Below are 22,022 nucleotides of genomic sequence, written 5' to 3'. Positions count from 1 at the left end.
GCCTGCCACTCCAGAATGATAAGTGTGGGATCAACTCCGGTAACTGGATGTCCATCAACTGGTAGTCCAGTAAGGATGCTGACATCCTGTAAACTGATGGTCACCTCACCAAATGGAAGATGAAATGTGTGTGTCTCTGGACGCCATCTCTCAAGCAAAGCAGTAATAAGCCCAACGTCCATCTGTATACGACCAATCCGATATACTCCATAAAATTCCAGATATCGTAAATAATCTAACACTCTATCTGGGATGTCTCCTGTCCTCCAAAAATCTGCATCGGATCATCGTAGACGAAGATGTCTGGGCTCCTACAATAAAATATAATAATTAGATAACGTACATGATTTTTAAAATAAAAATTTAAAGAGTAAATAAGATTGTAATGCTTACGCCGCCATCTAAAATAGTCTGTGATCGATGGTGCTCCTGCAATGTAAGAATGCTACTGTCTCGAGGACCGGGATATCGTGGATCGTAAGCCATAATACGCTGTCTCAAGCAATATTATCACAGATATATTAAAAAAATAAGATAATATATTTTAATTTTTTTTTAAAAATATAATATTATCATACAATACAACTTAAACACAAAATTCAGTTCATCCCAACATATTAAACACGTAAATTTAAATACAATCTCACAGTAATTCATAAAACAATGACAAAAATAAATCTTCGAAGCTTTCAATTTCTTTCACTGCTTGAAGTTGAAGTATGTTGAAATATCCTAGGACAGCGATGACGATCATGACCCTGTTCCCTACAAATAACACAGTGGTTCTTATTTCTTATTTGCCTATCATCCATCTCATTTCGTAGTCTCGTTGACTTTGGTCTATCTTTCTGCTTCGGTCTCAAACAATGATGATCAGGCATACATTTGAACATTCGTGTATGCATCCAATAATCTTCATGTGGTAGTGGATTGAAAATACCGCTCCAAGCATTCATATATGCTGTAATTGTATATGCATCATCCATAAAACCACTAAAATGTACAGCAATTTCTTGACACACAGCTAAAACATGTGAACATGGATATTTGTACGTGCTCCACTTTTCACAAGAATATTTTCTTTCAGCTAATGTAATAGTATGAGAATTTTTTTCACCTCGTAACCCTCCGCTTGCTCTTCTCGTAAGCACTTCATATATATCTCTTTGAAGGTTGAATGCTGTTACTCGGTGCTGGTTAGCTTTAACTTGATCTTCAGCAATTTTAATTGCAACATGAGGAGTAAAAAGATTATTTGGATTCTCCTCTACATATCTCAAGGCTTGGGCATGCCTCGTATTGAAATATTTGACAAGACGATAAAATGTCATTTGAACACAAGCTATAATTGACACATTTCTAGCTCCTCGTAAAACACTGTTAAAAACCTCCGACAAATTTGTAGTTAAAACACCATAGCGTAGGCCATCATCATGTGCCAATGTCCACTTCTCCTTTTCTATCTCGGACAACCAGCTCCAAGCTTCTTCATTCACTGTTCTAATCTTACCCATGATAAAATTGAATTTACGAACTTGATGAGCACTTCTTGTTTGCCATATTGCTCTTTTCAGCTGCACATTTTTAAAATGAGTGTTGAAATTACTGCAGATATGTCTTAAACAGTATCAGTGATAGGCACGTGGTGGACTCCATCCAATAGACTTATCTGCGATGGCATTTAATATACCTGGATGCCTGTCAGAAATTAAGCATATTCTATTTCTATCTTTAACGATATGTGTTCTGAGCTGGAAAAGAAACCAACTCCAACTTGCAGTCGTTTTCTCATCGACAATTGCATATGCTAATGAAAATATCCTATTCTCTGCATCAATGCCTGTTGTAATTAACATCTTACCTTTAAATTTTCCATACAAGTGCGTGCCATCAATGCTAATTACAGGACGGCAGTGCATAAAACCCTGAATAGATGGTTCGAAAGCCCAAAAAATATAATTTAAAACGCGAACATTGGAATTCACAGCTTGAAAAAAATTCCATGAAACAACTGTACCAGAATTTGCATATTGAAGTGCAGCCATATAATAAGATAATTTAGCATAAGATGGCTCCCATTCTCCATAAATATCAACCAATGCCTTCTGCTTTCCACACCATGCTTTCCTGTATGATACTATATATTGAAATTGATCATTAACGGCTGCCACAATAGCTTCAACTTTAACACCAGGATCTTTCTCAACAATATGTCGGACTAATGTGCTAATCATCTTTCCACTGACATGTTTGTGGTCTCGACTCAATCCAGTAAACAAACAAGTGTGAGGACCCTCATATTTTGTGATTTGAAAATATCCATATTTTTTCAACAATGCAGCACGAAGCCTCCATTTACAATGCTGAACATTATCTGATGATGCGCATCGTACGGACCATAATTTCGAATGCGACTGAACTATATTGTATGTCCGATGCTTCATAATGTGATAAAGATCAACAGCTCTCCTTACATAATCTTTACTCTCAAACATTAAATCTTTAGAAAATTCAGTCATCGAAGAGTCCCAAAATTGATTGTCAGAATTCAATCTTCGACCAGCACTAACACAACCACCATCATCTAAATTTATATCATTAAAATATTGTGGAGGTTCGTGCAAACGAGGTTGAGATTCTTCCACATTAATATTAGCTTGAACATCTTCATCATCATTCTCATCTTCATCATCATCATTACTGCTACTGTCCTCATCCATCCAACTGTCTTCATCTTCATTTTCATCTGACTCAAAACCCAGACTATCAGAATTTATTCCACCGACTACCCAATCATCATTTTCTATATGAGTGTCGTCTCCCGCACTTACCACTACTTGTACCAAAGGAGAAGTCACCATAGCAGAAGACACAGGAGAAGTCACCACAGCACTTGAAATAATTGGACAGCTAGGACCGACAGTAGTGAAATGTTGTTCTGCAAAACCGACCTCAACACTATCGGTTTGTATCATAGGAGTTACGAAAGGTGAGGAAGGCCCAACATTATTATCCGCTTGAGTTAAAAACCGACTATGGTATCCAAAGCTTGGTACATCTTCTTTTTCAATATTTAATTCTAAAAATCGACATTCTGAATATTTCAAAGAAAATGTCAGCATTTCTTCGACATCATCATCGTCATCAATTGGAACCAAGATATATTTACTCTGCATTAACTGTCCCGACAGATTAGGAGATCTCCATTTCAATTTTATTTCATATTTTTCTTTGTCTACAGGAATACTGCTGTATAAATGATCCAATAATTCTTGACGTGATAATGATGAAGATATTCTAATCATCCGATTTGCAGGGTGACTATACTGCACACCAGTTTGATCATTCTGTATCATGCCATCATAATACAATAATACACGAACTCGAGTACTGGCCATTTTCTCAAAAAAACCTACAATAAAATCAAAATTAAAATATTTAATATTATTAATTATTTTATCATTTCAAAAGATTTACATGATACATGCATCATATCATCAACAAATAGGTACAGATAGATCCTATTCCATTTAGAAATTGTATTAATTCTATAGATTAATTACATTAATCAAACGATACGCAAAAAGGATCGAAAGAAATTTCGACAGCATTTCTCCTTAGTTCTCCCCACACGACTCAAAATGTGTGAGGAGAACTAAAGAAAAATACTGTCCGAAATTTCTCTCGAACCCTCCGCATATCATTCGAATAATGTAATTATCTATAGAATTAAATGCAATTCCCAAACTGTCCAAACTGGACAATCAATTGACCAATGTATGTATTTTACGATATCCGTATAAAAATATATATTTCATATATATTTTATACGGATAACGTAGAATATTATACATTGATCAATTGACGGGTCTATGTTTTCATGAAATGCAATATATTTAAAAATTTAAAATACAACTGAATCTAATTAAATAAAAATAAAAATAAAAAAAAATTAATGCGATAAAAAAAAACGAGCGTTGGAGCCCGTCGGCCCACCGTCATCGCAGCCCATCGCGTCGGGCCCATCGCCACGCGAGGCCCGCCGTCAGGGCACACGGGCCCCACCGACCGTCTGTGGCCCACCGTCGAGATGCGGGGCCCACCGCCGGGAGAGGAGGGGGTCGAGGCCCACCGTCGAGACGCGGGGCCCGCCACCGGCGGGCGGCAAAGGAGAAGGGAGAGAGAGGAAGAGAGAGAGAGGAGGGGGTCGGGACCCGCCGCTGGGGCGCGGGGCCCGCCGCCAGCCGTCTGTGGCCGACGGCCGAGGAGAAGGGAGAGAGAGAAGAAGAGAGAGAGGAGGGGGCCGGGGCCCACCGTCGGGATGCGGGGCCTGTCGTCGGGGCTCGCGGCCCGCCGCCGGCCGTCTGTGGCCGGCGGCCAAGGAGAAGGGAGAGAGAAAGGAAGAGAGAGAGAGGAAGAGAGAGAGAGGAAGAGAGAGAGGAGGGGGCCGGGGCCCACCATCGGGATGCGGGGCCCGCCGCCGGCCGTCTGTGGCCGGTGGCCAAGGAGAAGGGAGAGAGACGGGAAGAGAGAGAGAGAGAGGAAGAGAGAGAGGAGGGGGCCGCGGCCCACCGTCGGGATGCGGGGCCCGCCGCCGACCGTCTGTGGCCGGCGGCCAAGGAGAAGGGAGAGAGAGAGGAAGAGAGAGAGGAGGGGGCCGCGGCCCACCGTCGGGATGCGGGGCCCGCCGCCGGCCGTCTGTGGCCGACGGCCAAGGAGAAGGGAGACAGAGAAGAAGAGAGAGAGAGAGAGAGGAAGAGAGAGAGGAGGGGGTCGGGGGCCACCGTCGGGACGCGGGGCCCGCCGCCGACCGTCTGTGGCTGGCGGCCAAGGAGAAGGGAGAGAGAGAGGAAGAGAGAGAGAGAGGAGGGGGCCGGGGGCCACCGTCGGGATGCGGGACCCACCGTCGGGGCGCGCGGCCCGCCGCCGGGACGCGCGGCCCACCGCCGGCATGAGACTAAGAGAAAAAGAGAGAGAGGGGAAGAGGGAGAGAGAAAGAGGAAGAGGGAGAGAGAGGCGGGAAGAGCTCACCGCCGTCGAGACCTCGCCGCCGTGCCGCCGTGTCGCCGGAGAAGATCGAGAAGCGAGAAGGGAGAAGGAGAAGAGGAAAAAGGAAGGAGGGAAAAAAGGGGTTTGGGGAGGGGAAAACGCCATTCTCTTTGGCGTTTTCTCTTTTTTTTTATTTTTTTTTATTTTTTTAATTATCTATTTATAATCTTTTAATAAATAAATTTAATTAAATATTAAAAATAATAATTTAAATGATAATTTTTAATTTAAATTAAAATTAAATTTCTTTAAAATTTATTTTTTCTAAAGTTCAATTTACAAATTTTTTTTTCCACATTTTTCCTCATTTTTTAACTTTTTAATGTATTTATTTTTTGATCAAAATTTAATTCAAATTAAAAATTTTTAACTCACATTTATAAAATAATCTAAAAAAGAAATTGTAATTAATTTAATTTAATTTTATTCTTTTATGAAATATTTTTTTATTTATAATTGTTATAATTTTAATTTTTAATTTTAATTTTCTTCCATTTTTATCTTTTTGACATTCTATTACGTATTTTTTTTATTTAAAATATTTTTTAAAAAAATATATTTAAATTAATTTAGTTATTTAAAATATTATTTTTAATTTCAATTTCAATTTTAATTCTTATTTCTTAAAATTAAAATTTATAAACTTTGTTCTTCAATTATAATTATAATTTTTATTTTTCTTTTCAATTCTTTATCTTTTTATGAAATTTTTTTAGGTCATTTTTAAATTTTTTTTTGAAACTTTTTTAAATAAATTAATTTTAATTTTAGAAAATAATTTGAAAAAATATTTTTATTTCAATTAATATTTAAAATTTTATTTTTTTTAAAATTTTAATTTATAATTCTTATTTTTTATGATTTTTTAAAAATTTTTATTTTTAATGCTACATTTTATTTTATAAATTCTTTTTAAAATTTTTTTGACAAGCATTTGAAATGATATTTTTCAATTAAATTTTAAATTTTTATTTCTTTCATATTTCTTTCTCTTTTTTTTTATTTTCTATGATATTTTTTATTTTTAAATTTCTTAAGATTTTTTTTCACATTTTTTTAAAAAAATTTAAAAAATAAATATCTAAATTAATTTTTTTTTTGAATTACAAATTCAAATCTTTATATTCTAAATTTCAATCAAAATTAAAATTTTAATTTATTTATTAATTATAATTTTTTTTTAAAAAAATTTCATTATTTCTCGATTATTTTTTTTTTTTTTGTGGAAAAAATTGAAAACGCCATTCAAAATGGCGTTTTTAAAGACGCCATTCTAATTAGCGTTTCTTTTTTTTTTTTTTCGGACGATGCCATCATGGAAAACAGGGTGATGTGGAAGGAAAAAAAATACCATTCAAAATGGTATTTTTTTTTTTTACATTAGTTTGATAAAAAAATTTAGTTTTGAATTATTTTGATATTTAAAAATTTTTTTTATATTATTCTGAAAAAGATCTCGGTGATCAGGACTATTCGATCGTGAGGTCACAGTCACATACGGAGGACATAAAAACTAACAGTTTTATCCTGAACGGCTAGAAGATCAGTCTCATGTCAAATCCTAATTAGTGGAAGACAAGATTGAAATCGACATGACTTTTTACGCTATCATCCGTTGGCCCAAGAAGCACGGGAAAAATAAACCCATGACGTCATCTAAACCCTATTTGCCACGAAGCAAATTTTTCTAGTTAGACTTTAAGCTAGAAAAACCTCTACCTTGAGAACCATGCAAAGGCCAAAGAAGCAAGGTCAAGGCATGAAGGGCAACTCCTAAGATGCCTAAATTGATGGTCTAGCATGATCATGCAATGACACTCAACTCACAAGCACTCAAAGAAACCGACAATTTCAAAAACTATGGAACATAGTAGTGGAGGAATTTTGGGATAACATCATGAGTCCATCATTAAATAAGAACACAAGTGAATCGTATCACTTGGAAGTTGGATGATAGAAGTTGCATGTGGTAAAAAAATTGAATGTGTTAGGACAGTCTGGGTCTGTAATCTGATATCAAATTCTACGTGTAGGGCAATAGTTAGTATGTCATCGTACTTATTTGACAACAAAGACCCTACCTTTAAACCTAGTATGAGTTTAAGATATCCAAGGTTGGATTCAATGACAATTATGGTGATGCCCAACCAAGCTAATGGTGGCCTAGCTACCACTAATTGCTTTGCATCTAGAAAGACCTTAAGATATTGGATTTGTTTCCAAAAGCCTTCTTTTGCAAGTTATTGGAGTCCTAGTCTATCCCTTAAGGATCCCACAAATTTTTGTAAATCTAAGGGCTTTAGCATATTGTTCGTACCCCTTTTATTCCCCTATTTTAGTCATCATGAATTGAATATAAAGTTTAAAGCTCCCTTATGAGTATTTTTTGGTGGTGCGACTCCATGCATCTTGCTGTAATACAACCGTATAACAATCTTTTTGCAACTCGAAAGATCCCTTTCTTCTAGTATGACTCTAGAAGGCTTTGCATGAAGATGGTGCAATATTGGTAGATATGCGAGAAATCCGAGAGAAGACTGGTGCAGCTAGTCAAATCAAAAGGTTCAGTTGGCAAGATGAGACTAGTTATTCTCAGCTTTCAATTTATTTTCCTTGCAAGCCTAGATAAGGTTTATGTAATAGTTCTTTTTTATTTTTTTACAGAAAAGAAAAGTGAAAGTTGCTTATTTTTTATATTATTATGAAACCCTAATCTCCATCCAATATAAGAGAGGTTTGCTAATCTCGCCGGGATATCCCAATGGCATACGACAGGCTATATCTCTTACTTGCAGTAACCCTAATTACTAAGAAGCCCTGTTTGCTTCCATACATGTGCCTTGATCTCATGCACTTGGATTCCCAATCCTACCGGTCTTGGCATACATCAGCCTCCCCGCCCCCCACCAAAAACAAAAATATTATTTTTATTATGCTGGTTTTAGGAAGCTTAACATAGACAAATTCCAAGAACACCAGCAGAACCTCTGAAGTCTCCTTTGCGTGAAACTTTTCCAAATTCTATTTTCCTGTTTTCATTGCTATAATATCTTTTAGTGTTGAACTTGTAATCATGCGGTCATCCATGAGCAGGAGAAACTTTAGTGGATCTAATGTTTGCATACTTGCATGTGTACATGTGTCTACGAGCGTCCACATGTGTGCATTCATGAGAGAGAGAGAGAGAGAGAGAGAGAGAGAGAGATGTCAAGCAGATAAATGCTTTAATTCTGGCCTAAGCCATGAAATCCCTCTCTCTCTCTCCCTCACCCACCCACCCACCCACACGTACAAACACAAACGCATGCACGTGGGCCCCTCAGATGATTGCAATCTATCTATCCATACGTTTTCACGTGCCATAACCCTTGCCTTGGTGGTGAAGTGGGGAAACTGATGGCTCTGACCTCAAAGCACGGTGCAAAGCACTCGAGCCTTTGGTTGATGAGGACCGAACCCCATCCGTTTCACACCGATATCCCACTGCCTCTAGTTAATTTATTTGCTGCTGCTACGGAGCGACATGCGCGGACCTAAAAAACTTTATCTTATCGAGAAATGTGTGCGTGGACTTAAAGGATGAAACTATAGCAGCCACGACTAGTTGACCCACAAACAAAAACTTTGATCTGAGACATCCAAAGGTTGGATCAGATCGAACATTTGGGTAAGGATTGGGTGGAATTTTTCTTTTTTGGTAGAAAGGATCGGCTAGAATTTTATGATGCCCACTCACAAAGGTGGGGAAGGATCTCAAGTGGGTTGGACCGGCGACTACAGTAAGCTGACCTAATAGCTGACTCATATGTCGTATGGTCGAGTCGTAATGCTGCTATCAGATTAATATGCATCAGCGTTTGACAACGATGTTAATCTATTAGAATACTTTTGCTTGCTTACAATGCGTTGTTTTCCCTATTGGTCCCCCCTGTTGGGAAAAAAAAAAAAATACTAGTTATGATAATGATAGTTATAGTACCATTATAACTAAAAATTACTATTCACTTGATAAAAGAAATATTATCTTTTCAAACCAAACAAAATCTTCTGTACAGGAGATTAATTCAAATAAGTTAAATTATGAAAGGATATAATATTTTTATTAGAAAATGGATAAATAAAACTAACTGCCGATGCTTGCACCATTACAATGCTAAATAATGAGTTGTAATTGCTACTGATATTTTTTCTTGTTTTTACATATATAACGTACCATAGGGGGCCTAAAACCATTAAAACAGTACGTACGTTATTCTAAACCTCGATAAATAAATGCATCTGGGAGTAAAAAATAACTTAGTTTAAGTGTTTTGTTCTTCTGAAAAATTGGCAGATCCTTGCTGAATCCAAAATTTGGTTGGGAGGGGGGGGGGGGGGGGGGGGAGTTTCATTGGCTATCATTAATAACTTTTCCCATGCAAGGATGGATCTGGTCTAATATGGACCTGGCTTTTAGTTGGTTTGGTTGGCATTTGTTCCACCTTCAAATTAACCTCTGAGAAATCCAATAGGGTGAGCACTTGGGTTAACCAATCAAATAATGTTTAGAATATTGCTGAATATGTTATGTTATTCCAGACCGTTATAAGATAATCCACATTTTTCTCTTTGTAGAAATAATTTATCGACATGGATTCATACGCAGGTCAATGCCAACCAGTTGATTCTGTACCTAGTAGTACTAATACCTGATCTTTATTTTGATGCAATGTCACACATGCCGGCATAATATAACAACATGCAACCAGTAATCAAATCCACGGACACCACTATAATCTTTGTTTGTGAAGAACACATTAATTTTTCACAACATAATTATATCAACACTATACTCAAGCCAGTTGCATAATTCAGACATGCATGTTACTGATTTATATGTTGATCAGAAACGGGAGTGCGAGACCAGCACAGCCCAAACATCATCATCAAATCCAGATTCCACAGGAGAATGGCTAAATACCTCCTTGGCGGCGTACAAACAACATGCCAATCTGCTTCAACAACACCACTAATTTTTTCAATTATGTGCAATGAGGTACCTGACCTTGGTTAAATGAGACATCACCAGAGCATCATGTCCTGCTCAGTTCATTAGGCAATGCCACCTGACATCTTCGTCAGAGCCGAACATGCTTCATATTTAAGCTGCAGACTTAATTCTGAGTCACAGTTGGCTGCCTCTGCATTTTGCTGAAATGATTTATGTGTCATGTAGTTAATCCAGTAAAGGTATCAGCACATGAGTTTAAATACAAGAAAATAGCAGTCCCACATCCTACGCTTAATGGTGCAATTAATCATCCGATGCTCACATTTTCGAGAAACCTGGTTAGAAAATTCATGCTTCTCTTGCCTCATCATCGATTGCTCTTCCATCCACATTAAAATTTACCTGCAAATGGTTAAAAATAACAAAAAAAAAAGAAATATGTAAAAGTATGTGAGGAAGTAACCAAATAACATGGTCACATTCAGGGATTATTTTTCTTTTATACAAAATAGGTGCAGGGTGAAAGAATATCTAGCCAGGAATGACATTGCTTACACATGACCAGCAGGATATCTCTCCAACCGTGCAGATCAATCCAGCAAAAGATTCCTTTCGATCTTGTCACAATATTTACAAAAAGACTCCAAAGTTAACATAAGTTCAGCAGAAGCAGCCATGGGACCTTGGCACATTAACATTGGAACGGTGCCGGCATGCCTTGGGAACAACTTACTTCGACCTAGAGAGTCATTGCAGCCTTGCAGGTAAACTCAGTGGCCTCTTGAAGGCATTCCGATAAATATCTATTACTTAAAGAAGTACCATGCGAAACTCAACTATTTACTTGCAGGAAACAATAATACATGCTGCTGTAATAAGCATCATTGACCATTTAATGCATTTCCAAGAAACTGATTAGACTCTTATCTGGCATTCATTTTTAAAGCATAAAACTAGTTATTGGGCTCAGAGTTCAATAAAAAACCAGGGGGATGAATTACCATACTCATTCGCATATCATATATCTCCTGAGGCAGTAAAGTCATAATATTTTGCTTGACTATCATAACTTGCAATCAAGTGCCTTTGGACAAAGATCTAGGGTTTTCCTATGAATATCATGTAGGAGATTAAAATACAAAATCATTAAAAAAAAATTAGAGATAAAATTGAAGCATACTTTGAGAGCCCTGACCAGTCATTGATGATCACTATAGCAGCATCCTGCAAAAAAAGAAAATAACGGAATAGATTTTCCTCCCCGTCACCACCTTGACGTCTATCTCCTCAATAAGATAGGTGCCCTCTAGGAACATAGAAACCTTGATGACCTAGGGTTTCTATAGGTGGATATGTATAGGGATAGAGTGGGGACCCAGCCTAGTTAATAATGCTAGTGGATCCACTTATTATAGAGTTCATTAACCAAATCAGACCTACGATCATATCCCCTACATCACATCATCAAGACAATAGGGTTTAAAATAATAATATGATCATACATAATTATAGACTCCTTAGCCATTCATTTAGACAACAACTTAGCTTATATTTCGGAATAAATCAAAGTAACATATCAGTCCATAATCAATAAAAGCCTACCTTATGAGAAATTCCAATATTCTCCCAATTGGGCAACATTGATTAAGACTTTTTAATTCAAAAAAAATATATTCATTATATAAAGTTTGAAAATGACCCCCGAGCTAAATGCACCTCATATGGCCATATATGTAAATATCCTAAATGAATAACATTTTTAGTCAAAATCTAGTTGGTTAAAACCACTAATATCAAATTACAGCATTTTCATATCATTTATTAATATAAGACCCTTCTATGGTTACAGTTATTAGTAATCTCATCAATATAGATTTCAATGATGCAATGTATATAGTACAAATTTTGTACCCATATGTGAAAACACACGAAGCTCATCATCGGTCTATTTTATGGTTTCAAATGAAACCCTTTTATGCTTCAAATGAAAGCTACAACAATTTTAAGTTTATGTTATAATTTTATCATATATCTTAAGATGAGTCTTTTATGTTTCAAGATGAAACATGATATCAATTACAACATAAGCAATATTTTTATGCTGAAGCGGTACCTTTATGCTTAAAACTTTCATTCAAATAATATTTACAAATAACTATATGTGCATCAATATAAATGTGATATTTGAATACAAAATAGTGAAAAAGATACGGTAAAATAATACTTCCACTAACCAAGCACATCAAAAGATTCCAATAAATCTATGTTTTCCACATGTTTAATAAATAGATTGGGTCTAAGTAATTTGGTCAATAGATCTACCATCATTGCATTAGTCTTTATGTGCTCCATTATAATATCTCCTTTTCATCCAAATCTCTGGCTGCCATATATTTTATCTCTATATGGATAGAGATACAGAAAATTTTTATTATTCTTTGAAAAAAACATAGCTGCATTCTTATCATAATAAATTTCAAGTGGTTTTATGATGGAATTAATAATCATAAGCTCCAGGTTAAAGTTTCTCAACCAAACAGTATGAGTTGTAGCTAAATAACATGCCACAAACTCTGCTTGCATGGCTGAATATGCTGTAAGAGTCTATTTTGTACTTTTCTAAGAAATAGCCCATCCAACCATCTAAAAATGTAATAAAAAAATAGATTTTATATCATCCATGCAACCAACAAAATCAAAATCACAATATCCAGTCACCTTAAGATAATCAGACTTTTTATAAGTTAGCATAAATTTTGTTTTGGTTTACTATAAATACCTTATAACCTTTTTAGCTATTTTCTAAATATTTTATATTCAAATTTATCATATATCTACCAAGTATACTCACAATATACGCTATATCCAGTCTGGTGCAAACTTATGCATACATTAAACTACATACCGTACGAGAATAAGATGCATTCTTCATAAATTCTTTTTCTACATTATTCTTAGGACACTTACTTCTACTGGATTTAACTCCCTTGACTAGACGTATATCTCTAGGTTTGCATTTATGCATACCAAAACTACTCAGTATACTATCAATATAAGCTCCATGAAACAATCCAAATACACAATATCAGGTACAAATGAAGGTTTTTTAAGATCCTTCATATAAAAAAAAAAGAAAATAGCATATGTTTAATCTCATTAAATAACTAGAGTCATTACTGGCAAACAAAATATCAATCATCATATAAGACAAGGAAGATAAATTTACTCCCACTGACTTTAAGGTACATATATTGATCTACTTTATTATCTATAGATCTAAGAGAACTCATAGGAGCATCAAACTTAAAACAGCATTGCCTCGATGCCTCCTCAAGACCATGAATGGATTTCTTAATCTGTATAACATATGTTCCTTTCTACTTTCAACAAAACCTTATGATTGATTTATGTAAAGTTTTTCATGAAGATCATCCTTTAGAAAAACTATCTCAACATTCGTCTGATGAAACTTTAGGTCAATGGGCTACCAATATCATAATTACTCTGAAAAAATCCTTACAAGACTAGAGAAAAAGTCTTATTGTAATCTATGCCTCTTTCTATGTGAACCCTTATGCAACCAATGTGGCATTAAAGTATTCAATATTATCATTAGAGTCTTTCTTGATTTTAACCGCCCACTTACATCTTATAGGCTCAGACCCTTCAGATAATTCCATTAGATCTCGCACTTAGTTACCTTGCCCTTTAATCAGCTTCCATAAAACTAATGTAGCTTGCCCAAGATCAACTTGAAGTGAACCGGCATCCTTTAGTTTAGGTTGAAAATTTCCAAAGATTGTTGGAGAAAAGTATTACTGTTGTCTTCATATTGTGTAAAATTTATGCCAAAATCCCCTATTGTGGAGAAAAAAGTTCGTAGATTATACCATTCTCACCAGCTCTCTGCATCAATCAAGCAATAAACTTCCTGACAATAATAGAAGATGAGGAGCTAATATCTTCCTTTCAGGTGGCCCCTTGGTTAAACTAAGAAATTAGTATATGCTGAACAAGATCCACCAAAACATAACTTCTGGAATCTCCTAACCTTCAAAACACATGCAACAGGAATTTCCGCAATATTCTACTAAAGCTTGCTAAATGTTCAGCATAGAGACCAGTCCGTGGACTCTTAAGCACTCCACAAACTGAAGGCATTTAATGATGACAAAATAACCATCAAGAATACTTCTTCCCCGTGAATTACTAGCTTAAGGTATAGGGCAATAATTAGGAAAAAATTTCTAGAATATTTTTACAATAATTGTTGGGTCTTGGACATAGGATCCTACATAAATACACTCAGTTTCCAATGGAAGTTTAATCTTTCTTTCTTTCTTTCGTTTTCCTACCCCTTGCTCTGTCTTCAACTAACTAAACCTGTGTGTCCTGAAAAGTTTGCTCATCATACTCATAAAATTCAGACCCTTTTCCATAGAACTTTAGAAGAAGGCAAAAAAGAAACGGAGTAAAAATCAAATTCTGAGAATAAATGTGTGTTGTCTCTCAAGCAAATAACCATTCATATACAAATCCATGCTAAAGTGTAAGGCAATCTAACTAAAACCACCAACAATAGTTCAACAGAAAAAGAGTCCCCATATAATGCCATCAATTTGAGACACTAAGCCCTCCACCAATACATATTCACAAGCTTAACATATGGGTGACTAGCCATTAAATGGTTTGAAGCAAGGGAACAGTAATAGTCTAATGAGACTAGAAAAAGTACTGAAGAATAGTTATCAGTTATGGACTTGAGTTCTAGAATATGTCATTTTAGTAAATATTTTATGATAGGACAGTTCGATGCAGCAGCACGAAAAGCAATGACAAGGATAGAATGTGTCTGATAGGTCTCGGTTAAGGAGAGTTTTAAGTTATTCTAGTGTCAGCATGTGCTTGTTATGGAATCCTGGTAGTCATTATGTTCAGTTACAGAAACCTGGTAATTAGTAAATATAATGACAGCACTGTCAGCATGACTGCAAGCTGCTTAGGTTGAATCAGTAGTTGGAGCATTCCAAAATATATCCACATTTGAACCATGTCAAAATTTTGAATCCAAGACTAATGCATTTTCCTTTAGGTTGGGTCAGATCAGTTTCATACATAAGAATCAGTTTATTGATCTATTGGTTTTTAGGTCAAACCAGGCCAAGAATAGCCCAAAACATAGTCTATGAGAGATGTTGCGGCCAATCTCCTGTCGTCTGTCGCAGGTGAAGAGCATCTGTAAAACAAAATCCTCACATATCGGAATTATGTCCCGCAGGGACCCTCCGATACTTAAGTCAGCAGGGAGTGGTGAACAGCAGATGAAAAATATTTGAATCGGTAGAATTTTAGCCTAGAATTATTTTACCCATGCTGCTCATTTACCTCTCCTTTTATAGATGATTCTGATATAACCGTCGAGCACGTGGTCTCGCTTTTTATGGCGCTAAATTATCGGATCATAATCATGGAGTTAATGGGTCGTTTATGCCTACTAATGATCGTGACACGTAGTCGATAATCGTTTATAATGGTTAGATGTATTGAGAAGATAAGCCGACTATATGTCGGTAATAATAGTAAGTCGATAGTCTTGGAGATCCGAATGAGCATCGATCGGTAACTCTGATATGCCGATGATTTTTGATTGGAGGTTAACCAAATTATCGTGGTTGTCTGTTGTTGGTTGATAATAGCCGACTATCGGTCGGTTAGCTAATTGTTAGTTAGAGTATTGTGTTTATAAGGCCGATGTAGAGTCGGAGTCGGGGGTCGGTTGAATGGTCCCAACAGTTACCCCTCACTCCCAAGTCCAAGGCAGTCTGACGTGTCTATAATGTTGGACGAAGGGAGTTGTCACGTATCGTCTCGGGCCTCGACTCGGTTGCTGGGTTTGCTGCTGTTGGAGGCTTTGAACCGCCTCCATGAAAACCTTCATTTGTTGCATCAGCGCAGCAATTTGCACGTCCGTAGTGACCACAGGACGTAAAGAATTGGGCTCTGCCACTGGAGGTGGGGGAAGAACATCTTCCGGATGGGAAAACTGTTTTGTCGATCCCGTCGAGTGCTGGACTTTGATTTTTGGTATGGTTGATTGTATTGTTGCTTCCCTACCTGGCACGCCAATCTGTTGCGATCAATCTCCTATTGCCTATCGTCGGTGAAGAGTACCTGCAAAACAAAGTCCTCAGGATCGAAATTGTGTCCGACGGAGACCCTTCGATGCTTAAGTCAGCGGAGAGTGATGAACAGCAGATGAAGAATATTTGAATTGATAGAGTTTCAGTCCAAAATTATCTTACCCATGCTGCTCATTTACCTTCCCTTTTATAGATGATTCTAATGTGACCGTCGAGCACGTGGTCCCATTTTTTATGACGCTAGATTATCGGACCATAATTATGAAGTTAATGGGTCGTTTATGCCCACTAATGATCGTGACACATACTCGATAACCATTTATAACGGTTAGATGTGGTGAGAAGATAAGCTTACTATATGTTGGTAATAATAGTAATTCGGTAGTCCTATAGATCCGAATGAGCATTGGTCGGTAACTCTGATATACCGATGGTCTTCGATCGAAGGTTAACCAAGTTGTCGTGGTTGTCCGTTGTTGGTTGATAATAGCCGACTGTCGGTCGGTTAGCTGATTGTTAGTAGGAGTATTGTATTTATAAGGCCGATGTAGAATCGGAGTCAGAGGTCGGTTGAATGGTCCCAACAAGAGACATCTATAAATTGGCCACTTAATTGTATTCCAAACATATTGTGCAAGGAAACAACAGCTAACCAATTTGCAGAGGTCATTAACAACACATTCTGCACTAGGTTGATTGATAATTATATATAATTTATCATCAAAAATTACCATTAACTATGTAATAGTTATTACTGAATTAAAAAAAAAAAACATAGTTTCTTAAATCCAAGGATATTGTGAAAAATATAATGTATCATTTTGGGTCAGTTTGGACTTGGATCGAGTCACTAAGCAATCCATATCTGATCCATAATAGGAATTGATCATATTTTTTCATCCAAGGTTAATCTAAATGACTCCAATTTGTAATGGACAAAGTTATTCATAGCATGGCTGGGGATTGGAAGCAGGTCAATCTAGTATGATTGCAGGCTCAAATCTCGGCATGTCAAGTTGTAATATTTGGTTAATACAGACTGGAAGATGCATCACTTTAGTTCATATTTTATTTAGAAAAAAAGAAAAGAAAAAAGTGCTGGCCTCTACTGACCTACATAGTTTCTCCAACTTCCTTTTGATCCTCAAAAGCTTCCGAAGCAGAGATTGCACATACTATATCCAATGACATATCATACTTTCCAGCATCGACAACCCTGTCCTCTTTACACCACAAAAAATCCACAAATTAGAATCACTACATGAATGAGTTTAAGTTATCTTGACTAGAAAGATCAATTTAAGCATTACCAAAAGAGATCCAATTAATAACGTCTCTGCAGTTGCATTAACTGCCTCATCATGTAGGTTGCCCACTCGGTCCACCCTGCTGAAGGTTGATAGTATATCAATCAATAATGTGGAAATAATTCTTGAAACAAACATATAAGAGACAAATATATGTTTTCAACCCAGCATCCTGCATCAAGATCTGTAGCTCATGTAGAGCCTGGACTTAAGACTGTTCTTTCAATATATCCATCACCATCAGATATCTGTTCAGAATAACCAGAGTTGCCATTTGGGGAAAAAAATGTTTCTTGAAGCAAAAATTTAACAACTTGGGAATTCATCCATCAGGATGAGTAAGAATACTGAAAAACATAAGTACTCAGTGTTACACAATCAACTGTTCCAAAATTACTCATGTTTTGGCAAACAAACATCTGTAAATGAGAGACTCGGTAGGTTATAGATAATTAGACATAATCTTTATCACAATTTCCAGTACTTCTGTTCCCTAGAGAAAAATCATAGAAGTTTGGGTTCTTTTATTTTGGGTGCCGTATTGTCTTCACAGATCCAAGGTTGAATGTAGCTTAAGATTCTCTTTGGGTCTATCATGTCAAAGACTACTAAGTGGATTGCTTAATCAAGGAGAATTGAAAGCATTAACATACTTCTACCATCTTTGGATCTGTAATGAATGGTCAAGCTTCATATTTTATCCAGTTTTTCTTCTTGGTGCTTCAATAGTTCATGCATCCTGATATCACAACAACTTGGGCTCACAATTTTACTCTCCAGGGATTTTGTAGCAAAAGAAAGTGGCCATATCTCATCCCAATTCAATCATGTTACTCTTACATTCAGAATGAGACTAATATTTGAAAATTTCATTATAATAGATGCACTGATGAATTTTTCTTAAAAAAAAAAATCCTTTCCGAGGACTTCAACTAGTTTGTTTGACAAAATACTTTTACTCATTGGTTCCTCTAAAGATCTAATTCTTTGTGCTAGAACCAAAACATCCTCATGAAAATTATGGTGGTTAAATCAGCTTAAAGATTTAAACTGGAAACTTAACAATTATTTCTGAAAGGGTTCGTATATCTTCTTTATAAGCTTAGATTCCTACTGTTTGGATCCCTTATGATACCTCAAACATGCGTCATGGAATTGAACACCTGAGTACCTATCATGTTATGATCCTACTTGAGCAGGAATGCACACCTAGGTCAGTACAATTAAAACTAAATTTAAGATGCTTAAACAAGAGCAGATTTTCTGTTCATGATTTTAACAGGAAAAACCACTAAAGCATTCAAAAACCAGATATATTCCAATCAAGCAGCCTTGACAAGCCTCAATTATAGTTTTATAATCATTACAAAAAATCAGATTTGTGACCCCTAAATATAATATGAATGCATTACAATCCTCAAGGACTGCTCAGTGAAACAAAAGTATTCTTCAGTAATCTGCTCTAGCAGCATCTATGTTAAACAAGTGCTAAAGCTTTGCCAGATCAACATTTAACAACTCAAGAAATTTTATTCACATTATTGCATCAGATAAGCATTCTTGAGTCCAGCACCTTGTCATTCCCTCCAGAACGTCCAAAGTTCATTAGAACTTTTCACACGAGACCTGAATAAAAGAATTTCTGTTGATATGATAATGTTGCATCTGCCGGTTCTACATCCTGAGGGCATATTAAATATGTATTTGTATTAAGTTGCCAATGTAATGCAAAATATTAAAGCAAAATTAAGCAAGAATTTAGCCTTCACTGTATCATATAGACTGAAAAAAATATGAAATTTTAATAAGAAAATAAAATGTGCTCCCATACAACAATATAACAGAGCATAGCTAAAAATAATAAAAATAACATGCCTAGTAATACTATTAGTGAAATTATATTATTTTTGATAATTTCATAAGTTAAATTTACAAAACAAATCGGCATTCATAACCCCAAAGAAGTAATCTTCTTATTAAGTAAATCTTTCAAACTATTTATTATCATGTTTTTCTCCAGCATCTGTTTTCTTATCAATTCATGCGGCTTATAAGAGCCCTACAAAGTGTAAAATTCTGTTCCATAAACTCATGCATACTAATCAAATAATTGATTAATCTTCATAAGCCTAAAGAAGCATGTTAAAAATTTTAACCTATAAAAATTTTCATTAAAAAAAAATCAAAATTAAAACGTGTGCCTACCTAAAGTTTCCAAGCTGCCAACACATTCATCTAACAAAAACCAAAACCAAACTTAGAAAAGTTCCATCTTTACCATCCTTTTGGACAGAACTAACTTTATCCATTTTTTCTCTTTTTCAACTTCAAACCAACATAAAGGAAATACCCAAATCTTCAGAAAACATTAGTGAACATTAGAAGATTACAATGAGAATTCACACTAATGGAGTCAGAAACTGATTAAACCCATATCTCCGTCTTATATTGATAGCAAAAGTGCAAAAAAATTGGACAAAAAATGGAAATGGGTTTTCCGAACCTTGCCTAGTGGATCGATTCTAGACACTGCCTCGTCCCTCAGAATCTGTGCAAACAGTTCATCTTCTCTACTGCCCACCTCCAAACATTCTTACAGCGAAACCTTTCTCATATGATTAAAAAAAATAATTGGAAAAATCGCAATAAAAGGAAAAAAATTCAAGAGGAAAGGATTGAGCAAGTACCTGAGATTAAAAGAAATGCGAGAAGGATCGAAACAGAGAAAACTAGGGCTTTGGGGACATCAAGAATGGAGAAAGGTAGGATCTTTGTGGAAAGCGAAGCCATGGCCCCTTCTAATATGATTACAATATTAGAACTAGTAGACTTGTAGTCACCATGGATTTCCATTTATGACCACCAACTTTGACGCTGCCAATTGAGTTATGAAATGCTAGAGTCTAATATTTGATTATATATACTTGCTATTTAGATAATATCATGATAATGTCATATTACTTTTTTTTATTTATATATAATTTTTTGCACAAAGGAGAACATTTATGAGGGTGTGTTTTTTAGCTACCCAAAATCCACAAAATATCATATTTATTACTTATATTGAGACTCTGGTAAGATGACATGGAATACTGGCGATAACTTACCAATCTTGGCTTTTCCTAAAGATCTATGTTTTATTGTTTAATCTTTCACTTCTTACAATCAACAATTGAGTAGCTCAATAATGAAATCAGAAGAATTCAATAAATGCTAAGAAAAAAAACATGCATGTACTTTTTAATTCATAAATATCTTGTATTTAAAAAAACAAGAATGACTACTCACTGAAGAACAGTATTCTAGACACACAAAATATCTTAATTATCTATCTTGACTTGAAACTTTAAATCTATCTAAACTTGAGTGATTATTAATGACTACTCTGTGAAAAATAGGTTTCTGGACATAAAAAAATATCTTAAGTATCTATTTTAAAACTAAATCTATCTAAACTTGAATGATTATTATCTTTAAGCATGTTGCATGTGACCAAACAAAAATTGTTGCTTTTTTTTTTGGCAGAAGGATATAAATTTCATTAACTCAAGCAAGTATTACATTGTTTATGTAGACAACAACGGGCCAAAACAACAACAACAACAGGCTAAAACAAAGAAACACAACAACAAGCCAAAAAAAAAATGATTGATATAAAAAAATATAACTAGGAGCTTGAACTGTGTAACCTGTGCATTGATAATCGATACAAGTGAAATGCACTGTAGAACAGTTAGATGAAGCTTTGGAGGAAGCTGTGGATGAAGAATGTGGAACAAAACCAGTTGATTTTGTAGATCTATAATGATCTTGCTGTGAGGATAAAAACATTTGAAGTATAGCAGCCCTGTAGAAGCACCATATCTTTAATAGTTTCCCAAAATGAAGACAGTCAGTAGTACTTGATCTGTGCATGTAGTATTTAAGTAGATATAGATCAATAGGATTAAAGCAGCCCAAAAGACCCTTGAAAATGAAGCTTTGTACTAGTGTTCGGAACAGTGTACTGAGGCAGATAGAAAGTGATGCATTTGTTGATGGAGAATGTGTGAAATACGGCGGTAGAAAGCAGAGTTATAAAGCAGAGACACAATAAAGCAGAGTGAATTAAATAAATACCCCTTCCCATCAGTTTCATTTCTCTTTGAAACAGCATTTGGGACATAGTAGTAACAGCAGCAGAGAATCCAATTCCCATCAGTAATAAAGATGAAATTTACATCATTTGGGAGGCAAAATGAAATCGAACTTGGTTCCCACAAATTCCAACTCCCATCAGTAATAAAGATGAGATTTACATCATTTGGGAGGCAAAGTAAAATTGAACTTGGTTCCCACAAATTCTGAAGGAAATATGTTAAACAATATATTCCAACCAGCCGAAATCCATCCAGGCAGCCATAGTTTCATAGTTGGACGAAGACATGCAATGAAAAATCTGCAGAGCAATAAGAGGGATTGACTGCAGACAACATAAGCCGCATAACCCCTGCACCTAAAATCAGTATTGCAACATCATGGAAATATGTGGCAGGT

At 35.8% G+C, this 22,022-nt stretch overlaps 1 long non-coding RNA gene across 6 annotated transcripts; it reads right to left on the bottom strand.

Annotated features, from left to right (window-relative positions):
- Positions 1-9,797: 9,797 nt before the first annotated feature.
- LOC105059981 (uncharacterized) lies at positions 9,798-20,354 on the bottom strand. 6 transcript variants are annotated; one of them, XR_012135105.1, is made up of 9 exons: positions 20,174-20,354; positions 19,990-20,091; positions 19,060-19,167; positions 17,490-17,568; positions 17,293-17,402; positions 11,220-16,210; positions 10,595-10,778; positions 10,329-10,441; positions 9,798-10,239 (listed from the first exon to the last, which is right to left on the bottom strand). It is a non-coding gene; the product is annotated as an uncharacterized lncRNA (long non-coding RNA). The 6 variants fall into 6 exon arrangements; XR_012135100.1 differs by lacking the exon at positions 11,220-16,210; XR_012135104.1 differs by lacking the exon at positions 11,220-16,210 and having other exon boundaries at positions 10,362-10,441.
- Positions 20,355-22,022: the final 1,668 nt, after the last annotated feature.

This window comes from Elaeis guineensis, chromosome 10, assembly GCF_000442705.2.
Source record: "Elaeis guineensis isolate ETL-2024a chromosome 10, EG11, whole genome shotgun sequence".
Classification (NCBI taxonomy): Eukaryota; Viridiplantae; Streptophyta; class Magnoliopsida; order Arecales; family Arecaceae; genus Elaeis; species Elaeis guineensis.
The sequence above is the reverse complement of the archived record's forward strand: the minus strand, read 5'-3'. Positions and strand labels throughout refer to the sequence as shown.